Source organism: Balaenoptera physalus (genome assembly GCF_965194825.1).
Source record: "Balaenoptera physalus genome assembly, chromosome: X".
Taxonomy (NCBI): Eukaryota; Metazoa; Chordata; class Mammalia; order Artiodactyla; family Balaenopteridae; genus Balaenoptera; species Balaenoptera physalus.
The window spans coordinates 59,810,411-59,830,564 of NC_138903.1; positions in this window are offsets into that span (position 1 = coordinate 59,810,411).

Here is a 20,154-nt window from a genome sequence, read left to right on the forward strand (position 1 = left end):
CCCTGGGGCCAGGCAGAACATGCCTACTCCTTGTGTGGTCTAAAGTCTCTGAGGTCACACCTCCAGGCTTAATAGCCCTAGTTCCTCCAGCTGCTCCTCACAGAAGTGAGCTTCAAGCCCCTCCCCAACCTCCTCGCTGCCATGCAGACATGCACCAGCGTGCCCCCAACGTATGGGGACCAGAACTGGACACGGATTCCAGAGGGCAGAGACGAGAAAGGCCATTCTCTACTTCATTTGGTCTCTTTACCTCTGTTGATGCATCCCAAGTTCACAGGAGTTTTCAGGGTGGCGTTTCTGCTCCATGCTTCCTTTTACTCCTTGGAAGGGCTTCCTGTACTGAGGAGATCAGCTCACCACAGTGAGGTCATGGTGCCTGCTCTGTGCCTGGCTGGGTATACTTGTGTGTCCTTGGGTGAGCAAGTCCAGCTGTCTGAAATTGTAATGAGGATTCTAAGAGTATCCACCTCCTAACGTTGTCATAGGAAGTAAATGAGATAATGGAGAGAAAATGCCTGACACATGGCGAGAGCTCAGTGTACGTTAGCTCTTTCCCCTTCCTCACTTCTCAGCCCCAGGGCCTGGCTAACAGCTGGGGGCATCTCCAAGCCCCTGTGTGAAGGGGAAGCCAATGGGTGGAGTAACAGGACAGTAAACAGATGGCCCAGATTTCCGGGGACAAGCTTCATTGGAAATACTCTGTTCTGTGATCAGATGATACATTAGACAATCTGGCCTGATTTTTTAGTTTGAAAAATATGGTCACTAGAGTTGATGATGACATAGCATGGATGTCTTATCTTGGACCAGCAGGCCTGAAATGGCAGGGCTTGTGTCCTGGTCAGGAAATGAAGTGTCCACACTGTGTGGTGAAATTGGGCAGTGATCTTATCGTGAGAAGGAGCAGAGGTAGAAGAAAATTCAGGCCTCTTTTCTCCAGCTCTGGGATCCAACGTGGGCCCCTTTTTCATGTACCTGGTCCCTGCTCTAGGATGGACTAGGCTTGGGCTGAGGAAGGCAGGACGGTCCAGTACAGAGGATTGAGCGCCCCTCACAGTCAGCTGGCTGCCTAGCCTCACTGGAGGGCAGGCCGGTGGGGAAGGGAGCTTGTCAATGCTGGGACAACCTTGGCCCTCCTGCCGTTGAAGACTCCGCTCCCTCCTGCCCCCCCTTGCCTTTCTCCTCTTGCACCGCCTCCCTCTGCCTCTGACTGTGTATCTGTCTCCTTTTCTAGGTCTCCCCCATTTTGTGGCAAATATTGGGTAGATCCCCAGGGAAGTTATCATGTATACTGTCCAAGGAGGCCTTCAGACAAAAGAGCTGAAGTCTGGGAATCGGGGGAAGAGCCAGGCTGGGACTAGTCTCTGCTTATCAAAACTTTGCTTGTGTGATCTAAAGTAAATCACATCTTCTCTGAGGCTCAGTATTCCCATGTGTCAGATGGCAGGTTGGGGACTAAGTGACCTCTAAAGGTACTTCCAGCTGGAAAGTTCTTTGATTTTAGCATATGTGTGTGGATATATCCCATGGAGTCTCTGCACATCCTTGTTTTCTCTGAACCGTCAACGTATTTCTCTGTCTCTCTGTCCCTCTCCCTCCCCCTCCACTTTCTCTGCAGTTCCCTCTCCCTCTCTGGCTCTGTCCAGTCCCCACCCCCAACTTCCTCCCTCTCACATGTTCTGTCCTGCTTTTACCATTGCTGAGGATGCTGCTTTTCAGCAAGCAGCTCTGGGTGTCCCAGGCCCCTCAGCCTGGCCACTCTGCCACAGGGCCCCCCCACACACACTTAGGGTACCAATCGAGCCAACTTTGGGCCTGAGGAAGGGGGCTGGGCAAGCCCAGAGGCAAGGCCTAGGCTGCCTACCATGGTCCTCTACTGCCACCTGTCGTTAGTCTGGAGTGACATCGCTTTGGGGGCTGTCTGGACCCACAGGGGCCACGAATGCTGCTCCTGCCAACAGGAATCCATTACGTGCAGTGTCCTGCCAGGCCTGATTTAAAGCTCATCCTGTAATCCGTCTTGCGCCCCCTCTGGGCCTGTCTCCGGCTTCCTTGCCTGTGAAATGGATGGAAGTTGTCTTCAGCTCTGGCAGAGAGGTGAGAAGTGGGGGCTCAAGGGACACCTGATTTTGCATCCTGCCCCTGCCCTTGGCTTGGTGGGTGACCTGGGGTGAATCCTTCTTCTCCTTTGGAGCCTGTGGGGAGACACGGTTGAGAGGAAAGGGGCAAGGTGGATTCCTGTCTATTTCAGGCAAGCAGTACATGGCTGAGAAGCTGGAAATGGACATACCCCCGTGCCTACAAACCTTTGGCCAGGTCACAGCTCCATCTTAGCAGCCAAGCCTTTCCATTCATTCATCCACGCACTTACTCACCCATTCATTCCACCGAGCAGCCCAGGGCTGTGGAAAACAGCACTTCACTGGGAATCAGGAGCCTTGCCTTTTTGGCTCAGCTCTGCCACTGGCTCCCTAACCTGAGGCAAGCCTGTGCCTCTGTCAGAGCCTTCATTCTCTCCTCTGTGATACGAAGGGGTTGGGATAGACCAGGGTAAGTTCCCCATTCTGCCATTCTGAAAGGATGATCCTCTGATTGCAAGTATCCTGCCAAACATGCCAGGTGCTGGAGCAGTTACACGTTCCTTCTCAGACACCAGGGAAATTCTGCCTCATACCCCCCGAACTCCTTCTATCCACCCCCTAGACCTCTAGCTGGTCTTCACAAAACCAACCAACAAGGGAGCCCTTGTTGAGTTCCCCCTTCCTTCCCACAGGGCACTGTCATGTCACGTGGCTGGCACAGAGGACTAGACATTATCTAGCCCTGCCCACTTGGGTCCAAGAAGACCAGCACTTCCTGGCACCAGCAAGCCCTTTAGGCTTCCTCCTGGCAATGCCAGCCCCAGAGTCCCCGGAGGATGAATGAATGCGCTGGAACTAATCTGAGTCCAACCTCAGAGTCCAAATTCCTGCCTCCTCAGGTCTGAGGCCGTCAAAACTGCTGCTGCCCAGCAAATGATACCTGAAAACAAAGCCCTCTTGGGGTGCAGAGAAGCCCAGCCCGGGAGCTGGTGGCCTCCTGGCCCAAGCTCTGCTCCCAGAAACACTTAGCTGAGGCAAGGGCCCCTGGGCCAGCTGTGGCCTCTCAGATTGGCTGCATTGCCATCAGCAATGCGCCGTGTGTGGAATTACAGCCAGGTAGCAGCCTCTCAAGAGGAACTGCCTACTGGTGTCTGAGAGCTGTTCCTCATCTCCCCACCCCTGCAAGCCTCTCACCCCCTCCCAGACGCCCATGAGGGAGGTCCTGCCCACATCTGCTGCTGGCCGTCACATCTGCAATGGATTACAGGGCTGGCCCCGGCTCAGGCTCATCCCAGATGTGGATTCCCCTGGAATGTGCCTTCTCTCTAATTGTCCACCCTCTGAAGGGTCCCGGCCCCCTCCTCTCTGTCCGCCCCTGCTGCACCCCAGCTAGCGTGCTGAGGCCTTCCTCCTTTCCCACAGCTTGCACCGGAACAGCCACAGCCGGGACCAGGGCCAGCCTGGTGGGGGGCCACACTCTCCTCCAGCCTGGTGGGGGGGACTGGGGAGCCGGAGGTCTCAGCCCATCCCCCCTCTTTTTTCCTGGGGCCAGGCACTGGGGGGCAGAGGGGGGAAACTCTGGAAAACTCACTAGAGGTGAAAGAATTTGGTTTTGCAGTGCAGGCTCCCCTAATCCCTGGCCCTTCCTGGGAATGCCATTAACCTCCCCAGCCCCACTGATGGAAAGAACAGCTCTTGCCTGGGCCAGGCCAGCTCCTCAGAGGCTCCCAAATGACAGCCTGACTGGGCAAAGTGGCTCCCCTGGGTTCCAGCCGGCATCTTCATGCCCCGGCAGTTGCAACAGCCTCCCAAGTGGTGGCATTGGCTCCAGTCTCTCTCACTTTAGGCAATCCCTCACAGAGCCTCTGGAGATAGTTTTAAGGCACAAATCTCAGCCCAGACTTTGGCTTTGAAATCCACCTCTGCCACAAACTGGCCGTGTGGTCCTGGGTAAGTGACTTCACCTCTCTGAGCCGCAAAAATCCTCCTGTGTGAAGTGAAGATACTACCATCATTCCTTTCAGCTGACATTTATTGAGTGCTTACTATGGGCCAGGCTCTGGTTTAAGCAAGTTACATGTCTCACCTCAGAAAAAGGTGCCATTATTGCCTCTGTTTTTACAGATGAAACTGAGCCGTTGAAAAGTTGCCTAACAGGCCCAAGGTCACACAGCTAATAAGTGGTGGAGGCAGGATTTGAACCAGGCTGGCTCACACCTGAGCCTATAGACAAGAATGATTCCATTAACAGAACCTAATGTAACCTGTATTATTATTAAAAATCATCATCTGATTATCTCCCTGCTTAAAAACCAATAGGTCCCCAATACTTACGAAATAAAGCTCAAATTCCCAACCTGGCCTTTAAGGTCCTTCAGAATCTAGTCCCAGTCCGATATTTTACCTTTACTCTGGCCCCTTTCCTCTAGCTCTTTTAGACCACATTTACCATTTCCTCTCTTTTACATTCACTGCTCTATGCCTGTGTACTTTGCAGTTCTCTGTGCATGAAATCCCTTTCTCTGCACACCTGATGCTCTTCTACTCATTCTTCAACGTGAAGGCCAACTGTCAGCACCCCTGAAAAGCCTTTCCAGACAACTGATTCCTCCTACGTGCACCCATAGCATTTTGTCCATGTATCTATTACCATGCTTTTTACACTGTATTCTAAGGGGAAAGTCTTGTCTCCTTTCTGGGCTTCAGTATCCCTGGTGGTTAGCGTCTTCCAGACTTGCCTTCCCCCAACCTTGAAGATCAGTGCTTGAGTAAGCTCTAGACTGGATATAATGCCAGCCAACAGCTTGGAGAGGGTATATGGAGGCAAAGAGAAGAGATGGCTTGGGAAGGAGGGACAAGATCTGGAGTCCTGACACCACTTCTCTCTTTCTCCCTGCCAAGCCTCTTGCCTCCTCCTTCACAACCCTCGTGAAAATCGACTTCCTCCAAACAGTCTTTCCTGACCGGTTCCAGAAACTGCTCACCCTTCCACAACACCCTGACCTGGGAATGACTGCCTCCAATAAACCTACCCTCGGGCAGATCAACCACGGTGGTTTGGTTAGCTGAAGGGTGCCCTAGCCAGGGATCTTTGTCTGCACATCTATGTGTCTGGATGTCTGCCCGTATTTCTGTGAGGATTGGTGTCCTCCATTTGGAGGGCCTGTGTCCAGAAAACTGATCCAGGCCAGAAGCCCAAGTTGAGAGACTAAGCCTCAGGATCCCAGTCCTTCCTTCTCCCAGACATGAAGCAGAGAAAGAACCAGGGCACAGCAGATCTGGGAGGGCCTTTAGAGCTCATCTGGTCCACTGCCACCCACTTGTCCCCTAGTGGTACAGATGAAGAGCTGCTACTTGAATGTGTTCAAGGTCCCACAGCTAATCAGAGACCAAGCTGGGAGTAGCGCTCCCTTCATGGCACCAGCAAATCCTCAGTTCCCAGCCCCCAACCCCTTAGTTCAGGGTCAAAGCCTGAGCTGCTTCCACTGGAGTTAGGAATTGGGCTGAAAATCCCAGTCCAGCCAAGACTTTCTGGGCCCCTTCAGATGCTGTTCTTCTAGGAGGTCTTCCCAAATTAGCCCTACCCCATTCTGACCACCTCCCTACTGCCACCTCTTCAGCATGGATGGCCTTCACAGCACACTAGGCTGATGAAGGTAGCCCTGCTCTCCCTCTGCCACGTGGTGTGACATGTGTCCTTCCTATGGTCTGTATCCTCTCTTAAAACAACTGACTGACTGACAGACAGATGGACAGATTGACTGGTTGATTGCCTAGCTGGCCAGGGCCGGTTGACAGACAGATGGGCTGTCTGGCTGTCTAATTGACTGACAGACTGTCTTGCTGGCTAATAGAGATGGACAGTTGATTGACAGGCTGACTGACAGACAGATGAACTGACTAACTATCAAAAGACCCCAGAGGGTCCAAGGAAACCGGCACACCAAGCAGAGGGACAACACATACCGAGAATTCCTCCGCGAGCTTTTGTCAAGACACCTCCAGCAGCCTGTCACCAATGAGACACAATGAGACAGTGGGAAGTGGATGGGGGGCAGGGGGAGAAGGGCTAATGGAAACCAGATGTGTTGCTGACTTGCCTCGGTGAGGTGACCCAGGCAGGAGACTGACCTGGCTCCTGGCACCAGTATGGTCCTGGTGGGCACCTGGCGGAAAGGCAGGAAGGAGCCAAGAGGGCTGGGCACGTGGGCCCCTGCCCCTGAGCCTGTGGAACCTCATCTGGACTTGCAGGAAGAGGAGCTGCATCCTTCTCCCTGTCATAGTCTCCATCTAGTTGACATTTAAAACTAATAGACCCCGTCTGGCGTTTTCCAAAGAGCAGGGCCCTCAGTAGGCTCACAGGATTTTGAGCTGGTTCCTATTAAGCTCTTTGCAGTTGGAAGGCACTCCATTTCCCATTCAAACCCTCATCATTTTGCTGACAAGCGGAAGTGTGTTGGGGGCCGCTGTCTCACGTTTTTCAAGCTTGGTCATTCCATCTCCTCTGTGTCCATCACTGCTCTCTTCCTGCGTTCCTGGAAGGGGCAGGTGTACATTGGAGGCGAGATGGAGTTTCCTTCCTTCCCTCCTTTTGAGCCTTACCTAAAGAAGCCCAGGGACAAAGCCTCAAGCCCACAGAGGAAGAAAGTGGGAACCTCACTCCCCTCCACAGTCTGGCAAAGAGAAACAAGCTGGGCCTGCAAGAGAGGGGCCCCTGGAATCTGGGAGTCCAAGAGAGGGAGGAAATCCCGCTTCCAGACTGCCGGTTCCGTGGTCAGTCACACATAATTGCAGTCATAACAAACACATTTGAAGCTCACAGGCCTGTGCAAAACAATGTGATTAATAAGAGAAGACATAAAACAAATTAGCATGCCAGACAAGCAAATTGTTTTCAGGGTGATGGAGCCAACCAGAGGCCAGGCCGCCCTGCTGGCTGCCTCACTCCCCACCCTCCTCCTGCCCTATCAACTTCTGGTCTTTCCCACTTACTTCCTCCTGGCAAGGGCCAGCTGTTACCCACATTCTAGGCAGAAGGAGGGGCAACAAGGGAGGGGACAAGGCCATAGGCAGTTTGCAGTGAGGACAGTTGAAAGGGTGTGGACTGGGGGTCAACAGACATGAGTTCTAGTCCTGGCTTTGCTGTGAATCAGTTCTTTGGTGCTGGTGGTTTAACAGGACACTCATTTCAGCTCAACATGAGGAAGAACTTTCTGGAAGTCTGAACTGACCAAGGGGGAAATTGAAGTCTTATACTAGCGGTGTGCAAATAGAACATGGGCTTAGCTTGTCCATAGGCATGCTGTTGGAACAACACGTTGAATGCTTACTTGCCACCCTGTGGTTCTACAGCTCTGTGGCCTTAGACAAATCACTTGACTACTCTGAATCTTGAGTTCCTCATCTGGGAGGAAGGAATAATGGAAAGCCCTGTCGACCTCCCTCACAATGGTATTGTAAGGCCTAAAAGAGATGCTGTGTGCAAGAGTCCTATGGGAAGGACTAGAGAACATTCAAGGGATGATTCTGGGTGTCACTGCTTTCCGACCTCCAGCGTGGCCTGTGCTGCTGGGGGAGCAGGCAGCCTCCCAGTGCATCCCTTCTGCTTCTGCCGAATCTTCCCAGCTCCTACGACCCAAATGAGATCCCACCTCATCACTTCCCTGACCTTACCAGCCTCCTGACCTCTCTGTTCTGAGCTGGCACAGACGGTGACATTTGTAGAATTCACTAGATATTTAGTCACCTGCTGTTTCTCTAACATCACCTTGAACTGTTCCTAAAGGCTTTCATGGTCCTTGTCTCTCTCCTCATCCACACCATATTTAGTTCTTCATCACACATTTTGCTTCCAAAAGCATTAAAAGCAGAAGCTATACTGCAAGCTCCATGAGGGCCAGAACTGGACCTCATGCATCCTGAGAAGACTAGGCATCGGATCAGAGTTATGGATTACACATACCACAAATAGTCCCAGCTAGCTTCCTCATATGGGAAGGATACAGCTCAGAGAATCATCTAGACGACTGAGATCTAATCATTGAACAAGAAAGATGAGGTCCAGCCAAGATCCCTCCCTGGGAGCAGACTGCTACATGCTGTCGCTAACACTCCACCTCTGGACACTCATACCTGTGCCAGCAGATTCTCAGTTCTGCTGCAGTCATCACAAATAATCTCCCGCCGTTGGTAGAATTATCTGATTGACCGTGTTTAGGTCACGTGACTGTGCCTATATCTGTGAGGCAGCTGGAAAGGGAACTCTCTTTGGCTTCTGGACTGCTTCCCAACTATCTCGACGGTACTCTGCACCCCCCCCAACCCCGTCCCACCCCTGCCAAACAGGCAGGGTGTTTAGAAACTGGTCAGTCACCACAGCTCACTCCCACCTAGTGCCACAGCAGTTATTCAATAGCTGTGGGCTGGAGTCAGTTTAGGTGTTTACAGAGGTTTTTTCAGAGTCCTCTCAGCCTCTAGTCTGTCTACACTACTGTTACATGCCACAGTGCTGTGGTGAGCCCCTCAAACTTGCTTCACAGTGAGGCATCTCAGAGAAACCCCTAAGTGGGGCACTGGAACGTATCATCCCTGCTCAGCCTCAGTTTGTAATGACCCACCTTCACCCAGGCCTCATACCCTACCTTGTCCTACCTTCAACTCTCCAAGCTAAAGTCTTCATTGTTTACCCTCCTGTTTCCAACTTCACCTCATCTTTTGGCTCTAATACTTTGTCTTATTTTCCAACCTATGACCTCTCAACAATCCTGACTCTATCCCAGCAACATTGTTGCAGGCTGCCTTTGGTAACATCCCATGCCACACACACCAGATCAAGGGAGCCTCCAACTCCAGTAGCATGGCTCCATCCCTGACATGAACCAGCCTCTCCCCTAGAGTATATTCCCACTTCCACTACCAGAGCACCAGACCTGTTAGGAAGGACATGTGGTGGAGGAGGGGATGTTGGGTAGATGGCCAACAGTGGCCACTCTACTTGGGTCAGATATTGCCCATGAAATGATTGTCATGGTTCTGTCTTTATTTTCACTTTTATCTGCAGCCTCGTTGCCTTGGGAAATAGGGCCTGAATTTGCTGGAAACCTATTCCAGAGGGTCTTGGAGAATTCACACAGGAGTGAGTCCTGTGCTGCCCAGCCTGGGGCCTCTTCAGATTGGCTGGGAGCTTTCTCCCTATCTAAGGTAAGGCTTGGGGTGTTTCTAACCCTCACTGCCCTTTGTGTAGCTGCCAACAATTCCATACTCCTCCCTATAGCTACTTCTGCATCAACCACCAAAACTTGAGTTTGGGCTGGAAAAGTAGGCTCAGTTGCTCCAGCCTACATCTAATCACTCATAATAACCTCTACTTCAATCTCACAATGTCAAGTAATTGTATTGACAGGAATAATTCCAGTGGGTTGTGAGACAGCCAGCTGTCCATCAAAGATTTGCGCTTCCCTTCCACAGTATAAAGTTTTTTCTGGGAACCAACTGCCCAGCCAGGGACTACATGGATCTCTGAGTGACAACAGGGAGAAGAGCACCCCTACCTCTGCAGACCGCATTGCACTGATGTGAGCTAGCAGTACACTTTCATTATGTTAAGACTCTGAGATTTCAGGGTTGGTGTTGCAGTGGTCAAATACCTTAAGCCAGTTGTGCAGCCCCAAGATTGTCTCCTGAAGACCGGCTTTGAGAGGCTCTGGTCAGCAGCTTTGATCCATGATTGATTCTTTGCAGGGCTTTTAGGCTTCCTTTCCTACTGCCTTGTATAAATAGGAGTTTAATCTTGTCCAAAAAATAGAACTTTGGATTCTCTTTGGCCAAGAACTTGACATGTGCTTCCCCAGCACTTTCTCTTTTCCAAAGGACTTACACTAAAATCAACCACCAACCATGGCTGAAGGATTTTGTGCTTTCAATCCATGTACTCTCATAAGGATGAGACCCTGCAAGCTTTCTAATGTGCCTCCTTGGCATAGTCTTCAAGATATCTCTTTTTAAATTGAAGTATAGTTGATTTACAATGTTTCAGGTGTATACTTGGCATTTTCACTGCCATGGGCCCAGGTTTGATCCCTGGTCAGGGAACCAAGATCCCACAAGCTGCAGTGCAACCAAAATAAGTAAATACAATGTTTCAGGTGTATAGCAAAGTGATTCAGTTATACGTGTGTGTATATATATATATATTCTTTTTCATATTCTTTTCCATTATATGTTATTATAAGATATTGAATATAGTTCCCTGTGTTATATAGTAGGCCTTTGTTGTTTATCTATTTTACATATAGTAGTGTGTATCAGTTAATCCCAAATTCCTAATTCATCCCACCCCCCCTTTCCCCTTTGGTAACCATAAGTTTGTTTTCTATGTCTGTGAGTCTGTTTCTGTTTTATAAAGAAGTTAATTTGTATCATTTTTTAAGATTCCACATATAAATGATATCATATGATATTTGTCTTTCTCTGTACAAGACATTTCTTTTTAAAAATATGTATTCTCTAGCACGTCTGAGCCACTCCTCAAAACTCTTTCCTCAGGAGGTGGTCTGCTGCCCCCTGCCCCCTACAGCACACCCACCCCACAAAAGGCCAACAAACTTCAGAGCTTTTGGTACCTGGTAGTATCCACCACAGGCTGCATCCCTTGCTCTATCATCTATCTCAGGCCCCTGTATCCTACTGGCTCCAATGTCTGCTTGGCTCTTCCAACCAATTGTACTATATTCCTCGAGGAATATGGAGGGACTCATCTCTCCAGAAGTAAACCAATTGCCTCTAAAAATTGTGTCTATGTCTGATGTCCTGAGGGAAATCTTAGTCTTGAACCAGCCTAGAAAAATTCCCAACACAAATAGACTCCCAGCTCCTTAGTGAAGCATCCATTCCCAAATGTGACCCTCCTTCAAAGATTTTAGTGCCAAGGTCACAGCTGTCTCCACCACATCCCTCTCCTACTGGGAGGGGCTCCCCAGCACCATTCCTCCCTGGGCTGGGTCCACTTTGTCTCCTCAGCCCCCAGCCCATTCTACTAACAATTTAGGGGCCACTCCTGGATTCAGTTCTTCAGTATGCTTTGTTTTGGGGTGCAGCTAGACTCTGCATCACACTTCAACAATCCTGGACAGGGCCCAACCCCTGACTCCCCTGACACACACCATGTAACCCTATTATTATACTCTTTAACATCAGAAGAGTGGGCTAGTATAGCCCTTTAATGGGGGTGGAGTCTTACTACTACCTGCTCAATCACACGCACAGAATCCAGAACAATGTGAAAAATAGGTCTTTACTCACAGCTCTGGTTGCCTATTGCAATCTGGAGAGTCACCCCTCCTCCCTGCTCTGGGATTAGCTCCTCCGTTTGAATCAATGGCCTCAGCAGGCCTTTGTTCTCCCCTTTCAGGGCCACCCACAGAGTTGCCCTCTCTTGGTGTCTCAAGGAACCTCTCTTCTGGGACCCCCTCTCTTCCCGCCCCCCAACCCAGGCTCCTTGGCCTTTTTAACTCCCTGTCCTCTCAAGACCCCATCTCTTCTCCTCCTTTGCCTTAGGCTTGGGGTGTCATCCATACTGTTGTATCTAGCTTGCCCCTGAGTGGAGCTAGAAAGGGCTTTGGGCCCTTGCAGGTAGAAAGGGAAATGAAGGAAAGCATTCCTCACTGGTCCAGCTTCAGGGTCAAGAAATTTCAAGACAATCAGGCCTTTCACACTGACAAGAGTGACCGCCTCTTAGCTTGCCCTCTGTGTGTAATGCTGCCAAAAGAATCTTGTATTGATCTTCTCCCCCTTGGGTTGCATCACAAAAAGTCCCCTCTGGTTATCCCAGCCTGGTATGTTCAGGGCCCAGGAAGGATGCAGGGAGAAAAATTCTTCCTGGTCGCATTGAACAACTTCATTCATGGCATATTACTATGGGTTTCTTCTCAGCTTCTTCAGACTTCAACTCTGTCCCATCACCCTGATTTATTCCATTCAATCATTCATTCATTTAGTTCTCAAAACTCATCGTGCCAGGTCCTAAGCCAGGTGCTGGGGGTACAGAGACAAATAGGATGGCGCTCTCAGACCTGTGGGAGAGACACACAATGGAAACAGACAAGTACAATATTCTTCAATTGGTGTAATGATAGAAGGAAGCAAAGAGGAGTGGGGACATGGAGAAGGATCCCCTTGAGCAGACTAGCAGACAGAGAACTTCCCAAAAGAGGGGTGTCCCTGAGCTGAGGCCATCCAGGCAGAGGTAACAGCTAGAGCAAAAGTGGGGGTGAGGTGGAGTGAGAGCAGCATGCCACAGCCAAGCAGCTCTGTGTAGTGTAGTGTTCTGGAACAGAAAGTGCTGGGGAGGAGGGTATGGCAAGAGATGAGGCTGGGAATACTGACAGGAAGCAGGTTCAGGAAAACCTTGGGACCAAACTAAGGAAGCTGGAATTTCACCTGCTTCCTATAGCCCCAGAGCAGTGGTCAAATATCGAACAAAGGGCACTCTGTCCAACCAGTCAGAATGAGGCAATGACCAATCAGAACAGAGGCTGGCTGTAAACTGAACCAATGACTGGTGAGAGGAGGAGTCTCACCAAAGCTTTTGCTCCACTTTTGACCCCAAGATTTGCCTAACTCTGGGGTGGGGGAAAATATCTGGTAATAACTGAGATTAAATTTCCCAGGAGTCCAGGGGGTGAGAATAAAAGTCAGATTTGGGTTGATTTAATGAAAATAAGGAAATTGGCTATATCTTGCACCCTGTGTTTGCCAATATAACAGAATAAGGCAGCTACTAAAAAGAGTTATCCTGGGCCTGGAGTCCTCAGGTGCTCAACCTGTGGGTGTGGGGGAGGGGCAGGGGACGAAAAGACAGAATTTCTCTGGGTTTGCCTAGTGAAGTTAGCTTGAGGTGGGCTAAAGCCTCTGGAGACCCCCCCCCTACTGCTAGTACATCACTCAATTAAATAATCGGGTGCCCTCTGGTGGGCTGCGGGGCCCCTAGGGCTGAGGAAAACTAAAATCCGCAGACTGGTGTGCTTGTTGCTAGGTGATGCTCTGGGCTAGAGGACTGGCATGTGATATCCCTCTGAGTTCCCTCTGAGCTCTGACCCACTGCAGCTGGCTTCACAACGGAGCCAGGTGGGATGGGCCAGTGGCAGAGGCAGACGGTCATAATTATAGCAGATATGGGCTGTGGAATGGGCTGCTCTGAGTCAATAATCTGTGGGAAGGTGGGTGGGTCGCTGGTCCTCCTTGTGGGTGGTGGAATCCCTGAGGTTGCCTCCGGTGTCCTGTTACACCCTCTGGCTGTCTTCACACTTGGACTTAGTGAGCAGTACAAAAGGGCATTTGCACCTTTTTTGAAGCTCCTTCCCAAATGGGGCCACCACGTAGGTGGTACCCTATCAGAGATGTAGATGCTAGAGAAGTGGCTGAGAGCAAAAGGGCTTTGAGTCCAGACCGCCAGAATTAAAACCTAGTTCTATCACTTCCTTAGCTCTGCAAATTTGGGTGAGGTGCTTAACCTCTCTGTGTCTCAGATTCCTTGTCTGCAAAATGGGGCCACCTATTTAGGGTGATGTTGTGGAGGATTAGATGAGATAATAGGCATAAGAGCTTAGCACGGTGGCTGGTACATAGTAAGCACCCAATCAGTAGTAGCTGCTTTTACAAGGGAGCCTGTAGTAGGGAAGGGAAGGACCATTTTTGCAGAGAGATTGTCTGGCAAGTGTGGCATAATGGCCTGAGGGGAATGGGTCAGGGTTTTTTGTGTGGCTTCTTTCCCTGCAGGAATTTGGGGCTTGGGGCTATCTGTAGTGGTCCCTCTGGTTGCCCAGGCACAGCTTTGCTCTTTCCCTTGGCCTCATGCCTGTGATAAGAGAGTGCCATGCCATAGGCATCTTGCCTGATGTCCTGACAAGCCAGGATGAACAGGCCTCAGGCATCCACCAAGCTGGTGTGGTGGCATGGGTGGAGGTGCTGGCTACAGTCTTGCCAGGGGACATGCAGTGGTGTTCGGGTGATGTTTAAGACCCTTTCTGCCTTCAGTCACTTCTAGGACTGTGGTCACTGGTCCTGGAACTCTGTCAGTGCCCAGTGAGCATAGGGGCTGGCCTGCATCTGGTGCTGGGAGACTTGTAAACTACAGGCAGGCCCCAGCCCAGTGACATTTCTCAGGTCCTGAAATGGGAAGTCGCTGGAGGGCTCTGTGCTCCCAGGCTGATGGTTGTCAGTCAGCAGTTCTGGCTTCCCCTCAACATTAGAATCTGATGGTAGAATCCCCGGGAATGCAGGACTGCTCTTGGGCAGTCCACAACTGCTCTGGGCTGTGCTAGTTACTGCTCAAGTCCATAGACTTCCAAAGCCATACCAAGGTGGTCTTCTCAGTCATGAACTCTTCCCTCTGCTGAGTCATCAGAACAGTAGCCTGAAATGACAGCAGTGCATTTATCGAGCACATCCTGGGGAGGCAGAACAGCCTTGTGAAGAGGGTGAGCTTTAGAGTTAGCTAGACCTGGATTCCAATCCAGATACTGACAATCTTTTTAACATCTTTATTGAGATATAATTCACATACCATACAATTCATCTGTTAAAATATACAATGAAATGGTTTTTAGTCTGTATGTAGAATTGTGCAACAATCAATTTTAGAACATTTTCATCACCTCAAAAAGAAACTCCATACCTATAAGCAGCCAGTCCTCATTCCCCAGCCCTTGTGAAAGAACACCAGACCAGACAGTAGTTAAAGCGGTAAAAACAGATTTTATTCAGGAGCTATTGCAATAAGGGAAACCAGATCTCAATATAGAACTGGGCCTCAATTCCAAATATAGCAAGGACAAGTGGGGATTTATAGCCAAGGAACAAGTTGCAGAGGGGGGCTGATGAATGGAAAATTACTAAAAGGTGATGTCAGGGATAAGAGGATTCTTGCTAAACTGATCTAACAGGATTCTTGCTGAAGGCAGGCAAGGGTAATCAGATATCACCTGGGGGATAATGGGGGCTGAGGAATTTGATATCGAGGGTGATCAGATATTGAGAGTGGGGGATTCTTGCTAAAACTGAGCTATGCAGGCCTGAGAACAAGGCCCAAGGATAAGATCTAGTCAAGAAAAGGGCTTAGAGGAGCCTGACTAAAGTGTGGTCAAGGAGAAAGTCCTTGTCACCCCTACAGCTCCTGGCAACCACCTATCTGTGTTCTGTCTCTATAGATGTGCCTATTCTGGAAATTTCATATAAATGGAATCATACAGTATGTGGCCTTTTGTGTCTGGCTTCTTTCACTTAGCTTAATGTTTACCAGGTTCATCCATGCTGTAGCATCTATCAGTATTTTATTTCATTTGATTGCAAAATAATATTCTATTATATGAATATTCTGTATTTTATGCATCTATTCAACAGTTATTGGGCATTTTGATTGTTTCCACTTTTGTCTATTACAAATACTGCTGTATGAACATTTGTGTACAAGTTTTCTGTGGACATGTTTTCATTTGCTAGGAATGGAATTTCTGGGTTATATAGTATGGAATTCCTGAGTTATATGGTAATTTAAACTATTTGAGAGACCACCAGACTGTTTCCCACAGTGGTGGCACCATTTTGCATTCCAACCAGCAGTGGATGAGGATTCCAATTTCTCCACATCTTCACCAACACTTGTTATTATTTGCCTTTTTGATTATAGCAATCCTAGTGGGTATGAAGTGGTATCTCATTGTGCTTTTGATTTGCATTTCCATAATGGCTAACATGTTGAACATCTTTTCATGTGCTTATTGACCATTTGTGACTCTTCTTTGGAGAAATGTTTATTCAATTCCTTTGCCAAATTTTTAATTGGGTTATTTAATTTTTTATTATTACGTTGTAAGAGTTCATTATATATTCTAGATACAAATCCCTTATCAGATTTGCAAATATCTTCTCCCATTCTGTGTGCTATCCTTTCACTTTCTTGCTGGTACACTTTGAATCAAAACAGTTTTTAATTTTTATGAAGTCCAACTTATCTATGTTTTATTTTGTCACTTGTGCTTTTGGTATCATATCTAAGGCTATGGAGATTAACTCTTAGGTCTTCTTCTAACAGTTTTATACTTTTTGCTTTTACATTCAGGTCTATGATGCATTTGGAGTTAATTTGTGTGTATGTTGTGAGGTAGGGATTCAACTTCATTCTTTTGCATGTGGATTTCCAGTTGTTCCAGCTTTATTTGTTAGAAACATCCTTTCCCCCATTGAATAGTCTTGGCACTCTTGTTGAAAATCGATTGACCATGAATGCAAGGATTTATTTCTGGACTCTCAATTCTATCCCATTGATCTCAATGTCTATTCTTACGTTAGTACAACACTTCTATGATTATTGTAGCTTTGTAGTAAGTTTTGAAATCAGGAAGTGTGAGTCCTCCAACTTTTTTCTTCTCATTTAAGATTGTTTTCACTATTCTGGGTCCCTTGCATTTCCATATAATTGTAAGGATCAGCTTGTCTCATTCTGCAAAAAAAAAAAATCTAGTTGAGATTTTGGTAGGAATTGGGATTAATTTGGAAGTATTGTCATCATAATATTAAGATTTCCAATTCTTTTCTTTTTTTTTTTTTTTTTTTAATAAGGAACAGTAGCAGGAGGGACCTACTTTATTTATTTATTTTTTCCCACACACACACACACACACTGTATTTTATTTTTACAAGAGATAAATAGACTGACACCAAGCATTGTACATGGATGACCACAACAAAAGCAACAATGATTGCAATTACCAAACATGAAACACACTCATACTATGTCATAATATTGACATTCAGTCCAGTAATCCTCCACTGTAACAGCTCCTTTACTTTGCAGTGAAAATTGATTTGTATATTCTTTGCCTCTGAGTCCTTGTGGGATTTTTTTTTTTTTAATTCAGACAGAAAGTCACAAAAATTATACTCATCCTCATCAGTTCACTCAGTCCCATGTAATAATTGTTTTTTTTCATCTTGATCTTTTGTTAGCACTTTTATGAGTTCATCAGTTTTTCATCAGAGTTCTGAAAATGCTTATTCATTCAGTTCAGCAGTACAGTCAGTTACCTGAAACCTGTACTTGTCAGAGTCTTTTCCATGAATTTCTTGAAGATGAAACCCTTTTATAGGAACATATTTGCAAAATCATCACAGTACACCCAGAACTGTCTGTAAATGACAAAAGACTTAAAAATGACCACAGTAAAAGATTTGATGAAAGTTCATAATAATGCAGTTGACAAGAAAATTAGTTATTTCTGAGATATACATTTTAAAGTAATAACTAGGATTATTACTTATAACATTATACCAGAACATATAAGATTTTTAGAAATTTCATGTAATGTCTGAAACATTTATATTAACATATTTCCATACAAATACAAATATAAGATTTTTAGAAATTTCACATAATGTCTGAAACATTTATATTAACATATTTCCATACATATTTCCATACAAATACAAATATAAGATTTTTAGAAATTTCATGTAATGTCTGAAACATTTATATTAACATATTTCCATACAAATAACCCAATGAAAGTTTAGTATTAGTTGTTTTGTTTGTTTTTTTATACTGCAGGTTCTTATTAGGCATCAATTTTATACACATCAGTGTATACATGTCAATCCCAATCGCCCAATTCAGCACACCACCATCCCCACCTCACCGCAGTTTTCCCCCCTTGGTGTCCATATGTCCATTCTCTACATCTGTGTCTCAACTTCTGCCCTGCAAACTGGCTCATCTGTACCATTTTTCTAGGTTCCACATACATGCATTAATATATGATATTTGTTTTTCTCTTTCTGACTTACTTCACTCTGTATGACAGTCTCTAGATCCATCCACGTCTCAACAAATGACTCAATTTCGTTCCTTTTTATGGCTGAGTAATATTCCTTTTTTTTTTTTCACACACACACACACTGTATTTTATTTTTACAAGAGATAAATAGACTGACACCAAATATTCCATTGTATATATGTACCACAACTTCTTTATCCATTTGTCTGTTGATTGGCATTTAGGTTGCTTCCATGACCTGGCTATTGTAAATAGTGCTGCAATGAACATTCGGGTGCATGTGTCTTTTTGAATTACGGTTTTCTCTGGGTATATGCCCAGTAGTGGGATTGCTGGGTCATATGGTAATTCTATTTTTAGTTTTTTAAGGAACCTCCATATTGTTCTCCATAGTGGCTGTATCAATTTACATTCCCACCAACAGTGAAAGAGGGTTCCCTTTTCTCCACACCCTCTCCAGCATTTGTTGTTTGTAGATTTTCTGATGATGCCCATTCTAACAGGAGTGAGGTGATACCTCATTGTAGTTTTGATTTGCATTTCTCTAATAATTAGTGATGTTGAGCATCTTTTCATGTGCTTCGTGGCCGTCTGTATGTCTTCTTTGGAGAAATGTCTGTTTAGGTCTTCTGCCCATTTTTGTATTGGGGTGTTTGTTTCTTTAATATTGAGCTGAATGAGCTGTTTATATATTTTGGAGATTAATCCTTTGTCCGTTGATTCATTTGCAAATATTTTCTCCCATTCTGAGGGTTGTCTTTTCGTCTTGTTTATGGTTTCCTTTGCTGTGCAAAAGCTTTGAAGTTTCATTAGGTCCCACTTGTTTATTTTTGTTTTTATTTCCATTATTCTAGGAGGTGGATCAAAAAAAAGATCTTGCTGTGATTTATGTCAAAGTGTGTTCTTCCTATGTTTTCCTCTAAGAGCTTTATAGTGTCCAGTCTTATATTTAGGTCTCTAATCCATTTTGAGTTTATTTCTGTGTATGGTGTTAGGGAGTATTCTAATTTCATTCTTTTACATGTAGCTGTCCAGTTTTCCCAGCACCACTTACTGAAGAGACTGTCTTTTCTCCATTGTATATCTTTGCCTCCTTTGTCATAGATTAGTTGACCATAGGTGCGTGGGTTTATCTCTGGGCTTTCTATCTTGTTCCATTGATCTATGTTTCTGTTTTTGTGCCAGTACCATATTGTCTTGATTACTGTAGCTTTGTAGTATAGTCTGAAGTCAGGGAGTCTGATTCCTCCAGCTCCATTTTTTTTGCCTCAAGACTGCTTTGGCTATTTGGGGTCTTTTTTGTCTCCATACAAATCTTAAGATGATTTGTTCTAGCTCTGTAAAAAATGCCATTGGTAATTTGATAGGGATTGCATTGAATCTGTAGATTGCTTTGGGTAGTATACTCATTTAAACAATGTTGATTCTTCCAATCCAAGAACATGGTATATCTCTCCATCTGTTGCTATCATCTTTAATTTCTTTCATCAGTGTCCTATAGTTTTCTGCATACAGGTCTTTTGTCTCCCTAGGTAGGTTTATTCCTAGGTATTTTATTCTTTTTGTTGTAATGGTAAATGGGAGTGTTTCCTTAATTTCTCTTTCAGATTTTTCATCATTAGTGTATAGGAATGCAAGAGATTTCTGTGCATTAATTTTGTATCCTGCAACTTTACCATATTCATTAATTAGCTCTAGCAGTTTTCTGGTGGCAGTTTTAGGATTCTCTATGTATAGTATCATGTCATCCGCAAACAGTGACAGTTTTGCTTCCTCTTTTCCAATTTGTATTCCTTTTATTTCTTTTTCTTCTCTGATTGCCGTGGCTAGGACTTCCAGAACTATGTTGAATAATAGTGGTGAGAGTGGACATCCTTGTCTCGTTCCTGATCTTAGAGGAAATGCTTTCAGTTTTTCACCATTGAGAATGATGTTTGCTGTGGGTTTGTCATATATGGCCTTTATTATGTTGAGGTAGGTTCCCTCTATGCCCACTTTCTGGAGAGTTTTTATCATAAATGGGTGTTGAATTTTGTCAAAAGCTTTTTCTGCATCTATTGAGATGATCATATGGTTTTTCTTCTTCAATTTGTTAATATGGTGTATCACATTGATTGATTTGCGTATATTGAAGAATCCTTGCATCCCTGGGATAAATCCCACTTGATCGTGGTGGATGATCCTTTTAATCTGTTGTTGGATTCTGTTTGCTAGTATTTTGTTGAGGATTTTTGCATCTATATTCA